An 11,269-nucleotide genomic window follows, 5' to 3' on the forward strand; every position below is an offset into this window, starting at 1 on the left:
TTGCCCAGTGACATAGGTATTCATGTTAGCAGGTTTATAGAATGGTGATCTGTACCCAGTACGGATGAAAAGACAGGACATGAGGCAGAAAATATGACACCTCTAAATGAGTAGTGTTCATATTGTAGACTCTAGGAAGAAAGGCCAGGTGTCCTTTCATCTAAAGAGAATAGGATAAAATATTATAGTATCTTCTGTGCAGACACTTTGCCTGAATTCACCTGAAGTAGAGCCGAGTCCTATATTTTGTGGGTACTGGTTTGAGAACTACCGCATTAATAAGTGTCCTACCAAGAATGGAGTGTTGCCACTGCTGCCATGTACACTTGAGTGAGTGAGAGAGAGAGAGACAGAGAGAGGGAGAGAGAGAGTCGGTATTGGAGAGCATCGTCTGTATGGTGTGAGGGAAAAGCCCAAGAACCTCTATAAAGAACCACTGCATTCCGACCGTTGCCTAAGGCACATTTCTCAACTGCAATTGCTGATCCCTCGATAGCCTTGTAATGTAGGCCTCTCTACACTCCACAACAATCATAATCCTCGTGCCTCTGCAGCATCATTTTTGACACTTTTGTGCCCAATGAAAAAGTACTCCAGTGAATATGACTGACCAACTTCTCTGCACTTAACTATTTATCAAGTTCCCAGACCAGAATTTCCCCATGGCATCAATCACTGAGCACAAAGTCCACTCTGGTATAAAAATGGAGTAGGCCAATGTTGTAAGTTCATTGAATCAAATGTGCATGGCTAAGGTTCTATAATCTAATGATAAATACATAGTATGTTAATTGTTGTGAGGAACCTACTATTTTGAATTGGTATTGGTATAATAAAGAGCTCTAATTTCAGCCCATTATTCGCAGAGGAGGACTGTAGGTATCATTAAGGAGATTGTCTCTGTGCATGTCATTTCTTGTGCAAAATATATATTTTCAAAGGCACAAAATTGTTCATGACTGGACATCATGACTTCTTCTTTGTTGTATATTTAATTTCACAAGTATGAGACTCTATTCAATACGCTTTGTGATTATAACTTATAACACAGCTAGGTTGACTGTTGTATTGGGACTGCACTTTGTTTGCACTCAGTCAAATCTCCTGGAATTTCCTCATTCTCTTTCTTGACTACTTTGAACATTATAGCCCCAGACTGCCATGCAGTATAGACACTGCCCATATTATCCCCACCAATACCTCTCAAAGCCCTTCTACTACAAGATAGTACATTCATTCCTTTCCTATTTTCTAGAGCATATCATCCTTTTCTTTGCGCACGTACCTTCTTCTCACGTTGGTACTTTGTTTGTGGCAAGGTGTTATCTGGAGATGGTTTCACTTATCATCAATTATGAATTAAGGCGTTTGAGGAGGAGGACTTATCACAGGCCAAAATGTGACAGGTTGTGATTCCCACCTATAACTGCATTGCAAGTGAAATGCTGCAAGTTCAATGTATTTTTACTACCATTCAAGACCTAAATATAAGGTTACAAACAGTATTGGATGAAAACACATCTCCAGACTCTTTCCATATGTTGTCCATTTATGTGGATCACCTAATACTGGAACCATATGTTTGATAGGAACATAAGAAATGTCAATGTATTCCAACCCGCATCCTTACATCCACAAGGTGAAATAACAAAATTTCTTAACTGCCAATCAAGACTTAAACATAGGGATGCAAACACAGTCCAATGAGAATGAGGTTCTTACACTCTTAGGCAATCTCTTCCCACACATTGGTACAAATATGACGGACACCTTATTTCTTCCTGTCGAAGTAAGTTCAAGGAATTTCTATCAGGTTGACTCAACTGTTCACATTTTAGCCTCATCAGTTAAAACTGATGTTTCTAAAGCTGGGCACATCATTAGTAATTTACATGGTTACGCCATGATTTGGGTAACGTGTTTTGTTATTGAGAAGGCTGTTGTACTTGCCAACTCCGTGGACATACATCACCCTTAAAGACCTTAAAGACTATGGTCAACTAGTCTGATCTGATATATATATATATATATATATATATATATATATATATATATATATATATATATATATATATATATATATATATTACCTACTGGCGGTCGCCAGTAGGTATATATAGTTAGGATTTTTTCTCTATGGGATTTTTGAAAATTCTATGTCTAATAACTTTGGCGTTTGTGGACGGAATTGGCTGAAATTTTCAGGAAAATGGCACATTTTGTTTCTGAGCAGCCCCTCAAAATTGGGGGGGGGTTCGTCCAGGGGGGGTTGAGAAAAAAGGGGGGTCCCAAAACGTGTTTTTAACATTGAGTTTTCCATAGGGCGGTTGGCCTCACTTTTAGCCCGAACGGCTGAATGGATTTGCACGAAACTTGGCAAAATTGTAGGGACTGGTAGCTCGATGTGCCTTTTGTAGGTCTCAATATATGTGCTCCAGTGGATTTTGAGAAATTAACGTTTAAAAAAAGATATATATCTGTAACAGCGGACCGGGCAGCGCTCCAGTTCGCGTACTTTTCACGCAACGGAGCTTTGTGAAGCGAAGCTGATTGGTTCTCCGGCGTCTGTAAACATTCCAAACAGTCCGTAGCGGCCGCCATCTTGTCTCTCGGTAGGATCGAGAGACAAGAGGAGGCCAAAGCGAAGGGGCAAATGACCATAAGGGGGCATAGTAGATCCTCCCTGACCTCTTAGGTTTGATGTACCATTTTGCCAAGTTTGGTGTAATTCCGTTCAGCCATTCAGGCTGTAGACGTATCTAAATGTCAATAATCGAACGGCTGAATGGATTTGCACGAAACTTGGCAAAATATTAGGGACTGGTAGCCCGATGTGCCTTTGCTAGGTCTCAATATATGTGCTCCAGTGGATTTTGAGAAATTAACGTTCAAAAAAAGATATATATCTGTAACAGCGCTCCGCTTCGCGTACTTTTCGCGTTACGGAGCTTTGCGAAGCTGATTGGTTCTCCGGCGTCTGTCAACATTACAAACAGTCCGTAGCGGCCGCCATCTTGTCTCTCGGTAGGATCGAGAGACAAGAGGAGGCCAAAGCGAAGGGGCAAATGACCATAAGGGGGCATAGTAGATCCTTCCTGACCTCTTAGGTTTGATGTACCATTTTGCCAAGTTTGATGTAATTCCGTTCAGCCATTCAGGCTGTAGACGTATGTAAATGTCCTATGGAAAATTGCATGGGGAAAACACATTTGAAAGTGTTGAAATTTAGAACCAATTAAAATGTTACTTTGGTTTTGTATTTGTGTGTGATGAAAGTTAATTGGTTATGTATATATCTCAAATGAGAGGAAACCACAGCCATTTTGTGATACTACTGTCTGAGGTACATTTGCGAGGAATTTTTGGTGGTGAATTTCTGGTGTTTGATTTACACAGTACTAACACTTCTCCTACTTTTAAAAAGGTGAGTTGTTAATTTGTAAGGGGAACTATGTTGTACACTTGAAAATAATTTGAAAAATGTTTTCTGTTATTTATTTGCAGTCCTTCTGTTATACTAAATACTTGATAAAGTTAGTTTTATATTATGTATTACTAAAAACGATAAATGAAAGTGATTATTTTTTTCTGCAATTTACAGCAAGCAATTTCAAAATAAAATGGCTCACAATGAAGAGACCGTGGCAATTTCTTTTGCATTGTCCACTACATTGATTGAAATTGAGAGCACCAATAATGAAATATTGTCACAAGGAGGAGATGACTTGTATGATTTCATTAGATTGATTGAAATTGACAGCACCAATAATGAAATATTGTCACAAGGAGGAGATGACTTGAATGATTCCACTACATTGATTGAAATTGAGAGCACCAATAATGAAATATTGTCACGAGGAGATGACTTGAATGATTCCACTACATTGATTGAAATTGACAGCACCAATAATGAAATATTGTCACAAGGAGGAGATGACTTGAATGATTCCACTACATTGATTGAAATTGACAGCACCAATAATGAAATATTGTCACAAGGAGGAGATGACTTGAATGATTTTTTTGATCAATCTGTTGATGGCGAATTTATCGAATGTTTGGAGACCATAGAGTTACAAGAATCATCATTGCAGACTTTTAATGAGGAGATTCCAGATGAGATGATTGAAGAGGAAATTGCTGATGAGGACATGTTACTAGTTCTTTCAAATTTAGAAAATTCTGAAGAATAAATTTATATTTAGAAATCAAAAATTGTTTGAGACATTATTCATTTTTATTTTTAATTTATGAGGTTGTAGCGAAGTGATTGTAGTATAAAATGAGACTTATAGTATAGAGTGCAACATTTTTATGTTACATGGTAAGTTTACTCATATTTACTTCCCTTCTCCCACTATATTATCTCCAATGTGTATTTGACATCTCTTCTTCATCTCCGGCCTCCTTTCTCTCACTGTGTGTCTCTGATGCATCTTATCGCTGCTATTTTGTGTAATTACAGAAGAGAGTAAAATAAAATAGTTCGGAACGTGAAAAGGGGGCAAAGTAGAGTACCCCTCACCCCCTAGGCCTTCTCAGGCGGTCCCAAAAGGATCAATTTCTGCTTTCCTGAGAGATTATGGTATGAGTTCCATATACCACAATAATTTGCATTACAACATGCAAGATATATATCTCCTATTACCAACTTTTGGAGATATTCGCGCTAAGCGCGAATATCTCCAAAAAGTAACACCTGCCCTGAGCAGTTCTTAGCCATGTTATCCAATGGGAGGTGGATAACATGGCTAAGAGCATTAGCTCGGTAATGCATGAATATCGCTGACTTTTTAGCGATATTCATGCATTGCGGCCGTTTTTTATCGCATTTGCGATAAACCTTGATAATAGCAAGGTTTATCTTCGATAATTTCTGACGATGCTTAGCGGTAAAAAATTCGTTGGTAAGCATCGTTAGCGATAAATATCGCTTAACTTTGGTAATATGCACCAACGTCTGTTAACGTTCGATTCGAAGGAAATGAGGAAGTGTTGAAAAACATTGTTTGCGCCATCTTGCCTTTTTTGAAATGCCACACTTTTGTCGTGCACGGCAGCCATTTTAGATGCCTTGACCAGACCCACTCTCTGCACGCTGTCGATTCGTAGCATGGCTCCCCACCCTCGCAAGCATCTTCCCCAGGCACTGGTCACCCCCGCTCTCTGTCTTATGCATGGGCAATAAACCTCCCCCATCTGCGCTGCTCTTCCCTGAGAATCACACTCTGTGCCCGCCCGACACCTCCCTTTCGCCCTATTCACTACCGCACCCTCTGACACTCCTCTTCCTCTGTGTCCGATTGTCCAGGCTATCAGCTAGCCCTGCAGATGTAGTTTATGGCTCCAGCTGTAAAGAATCACCCCTCTTTAAAGGAGTTATAGTAGATCAAGGCCCACACCCGATGAGATCCGTCACACCACACGTGTTCCTACTATCTGAAAACCATCCTGTATTGTGATTGGGGAGGGGACCGAGCCTGAAGCGGAAGATTCTAGGAATGACTCTTTGTACATCAAAGTTTTTACAATTATGTGTCACATTAAAAATATATAGCACTCCAACAAAGTAGTAGGAATATAAAACTTTAATAACATATAAATATATACAACAAAACAAAAACAGTAAAAACATTTAAACAACGAAGAGACCGTGGCAATTTCTTTTGAATTGCTGATGAGGACATGTTACTAGTTCTTTCAAATTATGAAAATTCAGAAGATGTTGCCTGGGGGTGGGTCGTCAGTAGCAGTCTGTTGTGCGAATAGTTCCAAGGCAGCAGAACGCGCTGAAATCTAGATGGCACGAAAGTGATGTCTAGTAAGTTGCCGCCCAGCAAATAACGGCGTGGGGCGCCGCGGGGGTGAGTGAGTCCAGTAGGCACCACAGCTATTCTTACCGGCATTGCAGAATTACTGCTGGGGACAATGCCTGTGCTGTAGCAGGGTCACAGCAGAAACAAAAAGGATTCTGTTGAAGATGTTGTTGGTTTTCAATTTGAAAACAGTTCTGGTGTCAACTGCTATGGTAATGTAGTGGTTAATGTTTTGTTTTCTCTAGAAAATGTAAAAGAGGGGGAGGCAGTCCAAAGTTCCGTTAAAAGGGCAAAGGATCGGTGGTTTGAACTATCACTCAAAAAGGGAGGGGGTGCAACAATTTTTCCTACCGGGTCACACTGTGCTTTCACCGGAACTGAGGTCTGCAGGATTCTAGTAATTCAAAAGTGAGGCTGGCGCCAGCATGGGAGCGCCGACGTCCCGCGGATACAGTTTTGTCGCTCCACGGGCGATCATGGCAGTCATTCCCCATCGGGGGTCGGAGACTCCCGCGGCTCCTCTAGAATCTTCAAGGTCGTGGAGGACTACGGTGGTGGAGTCAACCAGTGACCGGGACATTTCTTTATGCTGGGCCCGCTCTTGCCAGGTCGATCGCCATTTTGAGAGTTCGGCAGCTACCGGCGATCGCGGGGTCACATGAGCGGACGGGCTCCACCCTGCCGGGCGAGACGTTGCAGCATCGCCACAGTGGACGAACCCTTTTCGGGGCGCCTGGAGCGCTGAGGGTGCAGCTGGGAAGCCTTCACCTGAGGAGGCGGGAGAGGCCTGTTCGCACCGTCTCTCCCTCCCAGTGCACCCCACGGCGCCCCGCTTGACATTTGTTATGGCCGGTGGCGATGAGGACGGGGGGGGGGTCGGAGGCATGTGCAAGACATCCCCCCCAGTGTTGTCAAAGCCATTTTTGAAGAAAGAAGTGGTGCCTGGCGTGTTGCCGCTGCTATTACGAAGGAGAAAAGAAAAAATGTCCCGTCCGTCTTTGGGCCGGGCTTCCGGTGGATGTCGCCCGGACGCCCCTGGCTCTGGCCTCATGAACGGGTTCCTTGGTTTATCGGCTGCAGCCGCATCCCGTCGGCCTCGGCCCCCGACCGTTGGTGGCCGGACCTGAAGAGCATGTGGCGGGACTACCTGAAACTCTCAAGGGCCACCGCGGCCGGACTGGGAGAGAGAGGGGAGGGTCGAGGAGACATTCCCCCCCCTGCAACTCTTCAGCGTTGTAAAGGCAATCCCCTGGCCGGGTCCCGCTGGCCTCGGCCTCTCCTCCGGCTACACCCTACGTGAGGATCTCCTGGCCGAGGCGTGGCAGCAGGACCCGCCTTATATGGGCTGCTCCCGGCTGGGCGTAGCCGCAACTCTGCCCCACCTTGGAAGTTTCCAGAGTGGGGGCGGATGTTCTACTGACTTGTATTTTCCCTAGTCTATCGATTTTTTTGGCGTGGCAGGCGGTGGGACAGCGAGGGGTGATTTGGTTTCTCTTACTGTTTTTCTGGTCTCTCACCACTGGCATATTTCTAACGTTTTCTTGTTTCTAGGACATTAATAGGTTTTATCATTACGTTATGTTATCGTTTCTTTGTTCGTTGTTTAATAAAAGTTCATGTTCATCAGTGGCCTACTGATTTTCGTTTTCCTATTCTTTTCTTTCCAGGTTGTTTCATGCTAAAGTTTCTGTTAACAGGATACAGTGATCACTTCGTTATTATTGCATATGTCCTTTTCACTAGGGGTGCTCTCTGGTCGGGCCAGATGACGTATCTCTAGTAAATGGTCCGGGTGAAACAGGTGCATCAATCAGTGGGGAGTAGATAGGCATGACAGATTACAACGGGGGAGAAAGGTCCGCATTACGTACCCTTTCACTATTTGCAAAGATTTTCCTACGTATATTTGCAAACAGGGAATACCTCCAAAAAGAACCAATTCCCAAACAGTCAATGTTTGGGGAAACAATCAATCAATGAGGAACGAAATAGGCACGACGTGTTAAAGGTTTGCGTTACCTACCCTTCACTACCTGCAAAGGGAGAGAGAATATTCCTATTCTTCCTCGTTTGCAGGCAGAGAAGATTCTTAAGAGAACCAACTTCGAACAATTCAATGCTCGATTCAAACAATCAACAAGGGGTACTGTGAACACAAATGAACGCCGCTTATGTACATACACATTGGTATTATCAACAGGTTGTTCCTAATGTTTCTATTTTAGGGAGGTCAAAAAGAGATCCCATTAGTGGCCTACTGATTTTGCTCGATTCCTTTTGTTTTTTTACACGATTTTTCGCTATCTGCAAAGACTAAACAGAGTATTGCGACTCTGTGCTTGTTTGTAAATAGAGAATGAACCAAAGTGAACAATCAATCAAATGGAGAGAGAAGCAGGCACGACGGATTACAACGGGGGCAAAGGCCTGCGTTAACTACCCTTCACTATCTGCAAAGAGAGAGTACTCCTAATAGAAATGAGGGGTGGGGGGCAGCATTCAAAGCAGATCAGTGTGCATAAACACGAAAATGTTTTTACTTACCACGTACTTGACATTCGACAGCTTATGATATTTGCTATTAAAAAACCATTGAAATTCACTGAAAAAACCATAGGTTATAGACCATATATAGTTAGGAATTAGCATTTACAAAACCTTGAAAATTCACTGAAAAAACCATAGGTTATAGACCATATATAGTTAGGAATTAGCATTTAAAAAACCTTATTTTACTCACACAAAACCATTGAAATTCCATATATAGTTAGTTGCACTAACTATATCTCGCGCACCCGCAATCCACTGCTGATCATGTCACATATTACATCATTCATGACATGGTCAGTGACATCACTGATGACATCACTGATGACATCTCAAATGACATCACTGATGACATCACTGATGACGTCTCATTTGACATCATTCTTGTGCTAATACGATAAACCTCTTCAGACTCTAATATAACCTTAGATACACTCAGTGTATACAGACACTCACACACTGCCACTCATCCATGGAGTTACTCACACACCCAGTCAGTCATGCAAAGAAACAATCTCACCTCCATTTCTTCAACTATACAGTTATACACACCTTACTTATTGAAACATATACTAACACATATTTACTCTCTTATACAATCCCTGATACAAGTTCACAATGATCGATACAACCACTCACTCATTCAGTGGCTCTCATGCACAGTTATTTATATATGCCAACTCTCACATGTACTGTGTTTTACATATGTACTTACTATGACATGTAGCATTGAGATATCCATTCACTCATCAATACACTCATGCACACAGTCAACTTCCCATGTAGCTGTTTCCACATGCACTCTTGAACTCATACACCTAGTGAATAAACTGCTCACACATCTATGCACAGAGTCACACACCTTCCAGCCACCCCCACACAAACTCAATCTCCCATAGAAATACTTGGGCAACCAATTAATAACACATATAGCCTCTCGTATAGCTAATGATCAACACATGCAGCAGTTTACATCAGAACAGACATAATGATGCACAAATTAAGACAGTTTAGTCACTAACCCATGCATTCAGTGAGACACATTTAATCACTCACTCATACAGTCAGTCACGCACCTACTAAATCCTTCATCCAGACACTTATACATCCACTCATTCTTCAATATGTAAGACATATTTTAACTTTACAGAAACATACAGTCACTGGATGTTGTCATCAGTGATGTCATTTGAGATGTCATCAGTGATGTCATCAGTGATGTCACTGACCATGTCATGAATGATGTAATATGTGACATGATCAGCAGTGGATTGCGGGTGCGCGATATATAGTTAGTGCAACTAACTATATATGGAATTTCAATGGTTTTGTGTGAGTAAAATAAGGTTTTTTAAATGCTAATTCCTAACTATATATGGTCTATAACCTATGGTTTTTTCAGTGAATATATATATACACACACACACACATACACACACACACACACACACACACTCATATATATATATATATATATATTACCTACTGGCAGTCACCAGAAGGTAGTTATAAAGTTTCCATAGACCTCTCAGTAATCCCACTGTGTGCGCCTTACTGGAGCTAACAGGATGGCTTGTTGCCCCACAAGGACCCTATGGAGCCAATGGGACTTCATCTCCCAATCATCAGTGCAGCAGAACACAAGATGTATTTGCAGAGTGGTGGAGAAAGGGGGCATGACCTCCGAAGACCTCTAAGCAATCGCACTGTGTGGGACTTACTGGAGGTAACTGGAGGAGGGGTTGCCCCCCAAGGACGTCCTTGGGGGCCAACTGTCCCTCCTGTTACCATAGGTAAGTCCCACAAAGTAGGATTTCTGAGAGGTCTTAATGGCCAGCCCCCTTTCTCTACCACTCTACAAACACGTCTCATGGTGCAATGCTGGTTGGGTAATGAATAAGCGTGGGCGTAAAATCCGTTTCGCTGGCGAATTAGCGGATTTTTGACGATTTCGCGATCCGTGAATCGCGGGAATTTGCCCATAATCGGCAAGCTACAAATTATTTTGCATGTTCGCGTTTGAAAAATGCAATATCGCGCGCGCGGCGTTGACTCTGAGCCTGCCAAGTTGGTTTTCTCCCGGTTTTGCGTGTGATGCGCCATTTTCGATCTTGCTGCGTGATCGCGCGAGAGTTTTTCGAACGCAATTACGTTATCGCGGCTTGCCATCTTGCACAGCGAGAGTTTGACAACGCGAGTACGTCATAAAGGCCCGCGATCACGCATTGCGGGAGTAAGCAATGCCGAACACGTAGAAGCTGCGCACAGCTGACTTCCGGCGGGAGATTTGAACAGCTTGCGTTCCTGAAATTGCAAAAATTGCAATTCTGCACAAGAAATCCACCGCAGGAAGCATAGACCTTGTGAAAATGATGATTTTGATCAGAATAACTCCTCAGATTGACATTTGGTTGCACTTTTTGGTGCAGGAGTCCATTTTTTGGGGTGGTGTGGGGTGGGAGAAAGGAAGTGCCCCAGAGTCTCCAACTTCCTGTTCCTGTCCAGCAGGCTCCTCCCAGTGCTTTGTCCATGTCCTGGTCACTTTTCATTTGGCTGTGGAGCTGGAAGGATTACTTTTTGTGGCTGCTGCTGGATATTTGTATTTGAGGAGTTTTTGGACTTTGGAGTTTGGATCACTTTTGGACTTGAGATTTTACAAGTAAGTTGGTGTTGTTTGTTTGGGGCATTGCAGTTGAGGCAACTCCAGTTGTAAAACTTTGTTCACAACTTTAACAAAATATATATTGTGGTGGGTAGCTAGCCACAGTATCCAGTAGGCCCAGGGTTAGTCATGGGTGCATGATACAACTGTTTCAGTGATTTCTTTTTTTACTTAATTCTCATTTATGTCATCGAATATTAGCTCACTGTTATATCTTGTTTTGTTTTTTAATTTTGGGGTGCCT

The sequence above is a fragment of the Lissotriton helveticus genome, chromosome 12, assembly GCF_964261635.1.
Source record: "Lissotriton helveticus chromosome 12, aLisHel1.1, whole genome shotgun sequence".
NCBI lineage: Eukaryota > Metazoa > Chordata > Amphibia > Caudata > Salamandridae > Lissotriton > Lissotriton helveticus.